This window comes from Grammomys surdaster, unplaced genomic scaffold (genome assembly GCF_004785775.1).
Source record: "Grammomys surdaster isolate TR1022 unplaced genomic scaffold, NIH_TR_1.0 126176, whole genome shotgun sequence".
NCBI lineage: Eukaryota > Metazoa > Chordata > Mammalia > Rodentia > Muridae > Grammomys > Grammomys surdaster.
In genome coordinates this window covers 6470646-6476520 of record NW_021620983.1, presented here as the reverse complement: position 1 = coordinate 6476520, position 5875 = coordinate 6470646, and the positions used below count along the sequence as shown (strand labels likewise).

The window sequence follows — 5875 nt, the reverse complement described above, 5'->3', positions numbered from 1 at the left end:
AGGGAGAGGGAGAGGGAGAGGGAGAGGGAGAGGGAGAGGGAGAGGGAGAGGGAGAGGGAGAGGGAGAGGGAGAGGCTGCACATGTGGCAGCATGTATTTGTGGTCTTGATCCTCCCACTGTGGAATGGGATGCAAAGAAAGAATCAGCTAGAAGATCGTGGACCCACTGTCCTGAAGAACACTGGGTAGCCACAAGGAGGCCTTACCTCAAAAACAAGGTTGAAAGAGAAACCAAGTCTACTTCAGCCTGCCCTCTGACCTTCCTAGGTTCACAGTGGCTTTCTTTATCCCCCCCCCCACCCTGCCTCAGTTTTTGGTTCTCCATCTCTCTCACACACACATCATTACTTTTTCTTTTCAAAACTAAAAACAACAGGAAAGGGGCTTAGCTTCCTTCACCGGCAGGAAAATGTGTGGTGAAGCCACCAAGAGTCATAACCCACACCTGTGTAGATAGTCATCTCCAAAAAACAAATGGCAAGAGACATCTGTGTGGAGATAAGGAGTCCTGTGCACGGCTGATACAAACACAGACTGTTGCAGGCACTGTGGAAGAGAACACAGAGACCAAAGAAACAAAAAAAAAAAATGAAATTCTCACCTAAACCAGCTCTCTTCATTCTGGGTCTGCACCCAAGAGAGATAAAATCTCCACCTCCATAAAGGAGCCCGTGTTCACCGTGGCGTGACTCACAACAGCGAATGTATGGCGACCATCTTGATGCCATTAACAGATGGATGAACAGAAAATGGAACTCGTTTTCGCCTTAACAAGAGGACCCTGCCATTTGTCACTTGCACAGACCTTGAGGATATTAGGTTAAGTGAGATAAACCATGCACAGAGGTACCAGGAGTGTATGATGTCATTTGTATGTAGACTCAAAAAAAAAAACCCTGCAAAAGCATAAAAGATGAAACCGTGACCATCTATCACGAGAGAGCAGGGGTAGGAAGGAAGTGGAGAGGAGTAGAGGTGTGTAGCTCAAGGATCAGAAAACTGCCAAGGAAGCTGTCAACCAAACGAGGTGCAGGACTCTCAAGATCAACAAGCTTACCGGTTTGGAGGACTAGAGATGACAAAATTAAAATGCCAGACAGATTTTTGTTAGGTATATTTTAGCTGCTCTTATCACAAAATAAAAGTCATTATCAGATGACAAACTCTTAATCGGCTTCTCTGCAGGGAACAGTGATCACTTTACCCTCTGTGTATTGTTGTCAATAGTCCTGGTCTTATAGTTTGATGCTAATTGCACTTTCCCCAGGAGAGGCTGCAGATGAGGATGCAGATGAGGAGTGAATCATTATACAGGTGACTTCTTGTGAACCTTCTGCCCACCTTAACTTGTAAAATAAAGGCTAGAACCAGTTATTGGACAGTAGAAGGGGAGGTCGAGCCGAAAAGTCTGGGGAGAGGACGCCCACGGAGCAGCAGGTGGAAGGACAATGGAGGAGAAGCACATGGCTTGGAAAACCCGTAAGGATCTCATAGCTGGGGAACAGAGTAGTGAAGTGGTGAGTCTGCCCAATCTAGGCGTGCAGCTTCTATGCATAATTATTGAGCTGTGTTTTCTTTGATCAGATTTATTTCGGTTGGAGATTTACTGCAACAGTGTATCCCATAAACCCCAAACACAAAATAAATGTATTTTTAAAGTGGAGATTGTCAACCAACAAGTAAGTTCCTACTTGTGTCTGCAGAGAGATGTGGCCAGAGGCTTGGGGGGACATCTGCGGTGGCTTAGAAAGAGTAGAGCTTTGAGTTATGTTCAGGGTTCTGGGAGCGATTTCTGCCCGAAGTTCTGGCCCAGGAACAGGTGGCAGGATGAGGGAGCAGCCAGGACATCGTAGCCAGGAATGCTGCCACACATTTATGATGTAAGAGGATGCAACTCTATTTGCCAGAATGCACGGTTCCTGTACTAAGACTGCAGCCTCTAAGAACTGTCGAGCCGAATTGTGTACGCCATCTCCGTCCCCTTTGGAGGGGAGACACAGAACGGTCAGCTTTTGGAATTTTTGACAAATCAGGTTCCCTCCCCTTTTTTCATGCTTCCTACTGATAGTGAATGCTAGCTACGTGCATGTGTGCATGTGTGTGTGTGTGTGTGTGTGTGTGTGTGTGTGTGTGTGTGTGTTAGGTAGTGAAAATCACATGGTTAAAAAAAGGCAGAAGGAAGACTGGGGCAGAGTATGGCTCAGCCACTGAAGTGCTTGCTTGTTAACACCAGGACCTGGACATAATCTTCACAAGATTCATAAAAATCTAGACATAGTGATACACACCTGTAGGCCAGTTCTGGGAAGAAAGAGAGGTGGCTCTCTCTTTCCCTGGGACCACTGGCTAGCCAGCCTAGCCTATTTAGTGTGTTCCAGGCCAGTGACAGATCTTATGTCTAAGAACAAGGCAGATGATACAGAGAAATGACTCCTGGGGTCATCTTATGGCCTGTTGGTATATGCACACATATAAATAGGCATAGTACAGAAGAAGATTCAGTTTATACAGTTTTCCGTTTTCAGTGTGTATATGATTAGAATCCCAGCCTCTGACATACTCCCATCTAAGACGCTGCAATGAGACCATGAGAATGAAAACACGCTCATCCCAAGAGGCACCAGTGAGGAGGTCGCTCAGGTCTCAGGCCTCCTGGTGGGAGCTGGGGCAGGGGTCATCACCTATGACAGAGCTCTTCAGCTGTGGGTCATGACCCCACATGCGTTCCTGTAACCGAATGTAGGGTTGCAAAAAGGTTAGCAAGGGTAAAAGGTTCACAGAACATGCAGCAAGTGGATTCAAAATCAAACAGCCAGTACATCCGAAGTATTTCTGGCAGTCGTCACTTGTGTTCTAGGCAACCTGAGGATAGTCAACTGGACAGGATCTAGAATCGCCCATAAGAGACAAGGCCCCGAGGGACTAACTAGATGAGGTCAGCCTCTAGAAAGGCATGTGAGGAGTCTGGTTACCCTGATGAGGTTCCTGAGGCGGGAAGATCCACCCTGTGAGGGGGCAGCACTGTTCCTGTTCGCTGCACATGGGCCTCTCAGGCATAAGAAGAAGGGATGGGGTGGGCATCAACAATCAGGGCTCTCTGCTTCCTGACTGTGGAGGACCTTCCCCACCAGGAAGGGCAATGTGACCTCCAAGCGTGAGACAAAAGAAGACCTTTCCCCTTACGATGCTTCTGTCAGGACCTTTTATCATACTAACAGGAGAGGTGACAAGACACACAGTTTCACTGCTGCCCGGGTTCTGAACACACAATATGCTTACTTTTGCACTTCACCTGCCCAGTGACAATGGACACAGCCTGAAATAGCTCAGCACAGACAGCTCTGTGTTATGACCTGCAGTGACTTTACGTAAACGTCATCTGATCTCGTAGAGACGACATGGCAGGAGTGAAGGCTCTCATTGTCTTCCTACCACTATTACTGAGCATCAGATTAGTTTATCTTTGCTCTGTATTAGATTAGCACATTCATCTCATTAGTATGTGAATTTGCTTTCATCTTTGACGAGTGGTAAATTATATGCATCTCAGAGAAGTGTTTTAAACAGTTTCTTTATGATTTGTTACTAGTAATTATACCTATCAGTTGTTATCAGTAAATGTTTAATTTGTATACTTCCTTTATATACCTATATAACAACGATCACATAAAAGTTTCTCAGGTAGAAAAGATCACCAGTGGGTAGAGTTTAAGAACAACTGGTCTACAAGCAGCTATTATCCGCTTGTCCTTGGGGAGGTCTGAGATTTTGAAAACACTCAAACAAGGGTGATAAAAAGGACCACTCAATTATGAGTGCCCAGCCTCAGAAAACCTTTCTGAGACTCTTTCAGACACCAGACTGAACACTTTGGTCCCTGGGCCTGTCCCCTGAAAAGTCCTGGCAAACAGCCATCCCCATGACTGGCACTCCTAAACTCTTTCCAAGGGCTGGCAGAATTGAAACAGGAAGAGTTACTGGGGATTCTATCTTGTTCTCCATGTTTGATCAGAATCTACTGTTACATTCAGCTTTGGGAAAGCTGAGTAACCAAGGAAAATGAGCATCTATATCTATGACACCTCTGGCATCCCTAGACACATATGCATGTGCCAAACAACCATGCGATCACACGCTATCACTACCTTATCTAAGCAGGGCTGTGTGTGGCAGCCCAGGCAGAGAGCATCACTCCTGCAAACTGCCTGAAACTGAAATGTAGTTTAAATTTCTGACAAAGACTCAGGGAGGAAATAGAATGAAAATCTCCTTATGTGACTCATGTGTTCTTGTACTTCCCGGCTCCCATCAGCCCGGAGTCACACAGTGCACAGCTAATACTCCAGGAAGAAGACGCTACAATTGTAAATCTATGATGAAGGCTACCAATGTTGCATACAAAAGTATGAAGACGTACTAACAACGTAAGCACATAAATTTGACAGGAAACAGAATATTATGAAAGCTCATGTTTGGAAGATAACATGAGGGAAAATGACAGCATCTATTTTCCAACAACAAACACATTTTTTTTATTACAGATTTATTTATTTTGTATATGAGTACACTGTAGCTGTCTTCAGACACACCAGAAGAGGGCATTGGATCCTATTACAGATGGTTGTGAGCCACCATGTGGTTGCTGGGAATTGAACTCAGAACTTTTGGAAGAGCAGTCAGAGCAGCAACAACAAGTGTTCTTAACTGCAGAGCCATCTCTTCAGCCTATAACCACAATTCTTAAAATAGCAATACATAAAAGACAAAGGTGTTGAGATGGCACATTACTGATTTAAGACATTTAAGGCATTTAAATAAACTAACCATCAAGAATTATTTCTAGGGACTAGAGAGATGTTCTTCCAGAGGACATAGGTTCTATTCCCAGCACCCACATAGCAACTCATAACCATCTATAACCAATTCTAGGGGATCCAATGCCCTGTTCTGACCTCTATGGGCACCAGGCATGCATGTGGTACGTAGACATACAGGCAGGGAATCCACCCATACAAATAAAATAAAAATAACTTTTTTAAACTTTGGAAAATAACAATATCTATTTTCAGTTACTTATTTTAATTTTGAAGATAGCTGGTCAAGAGGGGAAATTGCTTTAAATGGGAACTCTTCATATTCTATCACAACAATGTAATGGGTCAGATGTAAAATTTGTTCCCAAAATTCCTATAAAGAATAAGACTTCAAAGAAGAATATGTTTCAATTCTTTAAAGAAACTGTTTCTGGTGCAGCCGTGATGGAAACATCTCTCAGATTCCCTTTGTCGTTATTTCTTTACCCCCTGCCTGCTTTATGTCTCTCCACAGTACTGAGCTTTGCCTGAGGTTGTTTTCTTACTATATGGTCTTGATCACTGTCTATTTTCCTCTATTAGTAACTTGTCTCATTACTGGGATCACATGCCTCCAATCGTCAACTTGAGGGAGGAAGGGTTCGCTTGGGCTCACAGTTTAAGGGATGCAGTCTGCTGCAGCTAGGAAGATGGCAGTGGAGACTGTGAAGCATCCTCTCTCCTTTCCACAGTGGGAAAATGGCAGACAGTGGATCTATGCTATGAAATCTCAAGATCCATCTCAGTGAAGGACATCCCCCAGCAAATCGCCTCCTGAAGTTTCTATAACCTCCCAGATGTGCAAACAGTTGAAAAACCAAGTGTTCAAACCTATGAGCCTACAGACAACATTCTGCAACCCAGACACAACAGGCTCCAGGGGACAAAGACAAAACTCCAGGAAGAGGGAGAGTTCTTTTATCTGTAGCTGAATGTTCTTCTCCTGAAAAGCTGCCTCAGCCATTGAAATGGGTTTTAAATATTGATTGGAGGCTGAATAATGAGCATCTGGGAGGTTATAG

At 44.4% G+C, this 5875-nt stretch overlaps 1 protein-coding gene across 1 annotated transcript in view; it reads right to left on the bottom strand.

Moving 5' to 3' along the window:
* St8sia1 (ST8 alpha-N-acetyl-neuraminide alpha-2,8-sialyltransferase 1) overlaps positions 1-5875 on the bottom strand; it is a 122009-nt gene that overhangs the window by 75612 nt on the left and 40522 nt on the right. The gene's annotated exons all lie outside the window — the stretch shown is intronic.